The sequence below is a fragment of the Oncorhynchus kisutch genome, linkage group LG1 (assembly GCF_002021735.2).
Source record: "Oncorhynchus kisutch isolate 150728-3 linkage group LG1, Okis_V2, whole genome shotgun sequence".
Lineage (NCBI taxonomy): Eukaryota > Metazoa > Chordata > Actinopteri > Salmoniformes > Salmonidae > Oncorhynchus > Oncorhynchus kisutch.
This window is the reverse complement of record NC_034174.2, coordinates 44854569-44855415: the sequence shown is the minus strand read 5'-3', so window position 1 is coordinate 44855415 and position 847 is coordinate 44854569.

The following is an 847-nucleotide window of genomic DNA, read 5'->3' as shown; positions in this document are numbered from 1 at the left end:
CCAAAGGTGATTGTAACACGTATTGTCCAAGGGGTGTGCAAATACTTATATTTATGTATTTCATTTTCAATACATTTGACAACATTTCATAAAACATGTTTTCACTTTGTCATTATGGCGTATTGTGTGTAGATGGGTGAGAAAACATATATTTAATAAATTTTGAAGCTTTGAGGCTGTAACACAACAAAACGTGAAATAAGTCAAGGGGTATGAATACTTTCTGAAGGCACTGTATTGAAAGACTGTGAGGAAAATAAAATGGAAGTGTGTAATCTGACTTAGAATTATTATTTTGTTGACTACATGGAAAAAATTAGTAGGTGACTGTGAAGGCTTCTGTGGGCATAATGTACCTTAAACAAGGCTTGGCAACGCACTATCAAATGTTAGTCGAGGCCTTTTCACCACAGATAGTTCATATGGAAATCCAAAGAGATCCACCGCTGTAAAGATCTGATCACCACATAGTTTGCATTCAATTCATATCTATGTCATCAGTCTCTTTGCATAGCTAGCCCTCTACACACTATGCACTTGTGGAGATCTGAGAATATTGGGGAGGTAAAAGCACTTTGGCGGAAATTACACCTAGCCAATCAGTAGGGAAAGTGGACCAACACTAAATTGTAATCGCTCCCCACAGATCTACACAAATGCATAAGGGACATTTGGGTTCAATTTGCGATTGGTAGGTGTTTCTCTCTGACTTCACTGCTGTTTTACTGAACACAACCCAGTGATGAGATAATAAATGGAATTGAAAATAAACAAAATACAATATCATGTTGATCTGGCTACTCTACCTTTAAATTATATTAATACAAAGGAAGTGACAATAATGGAG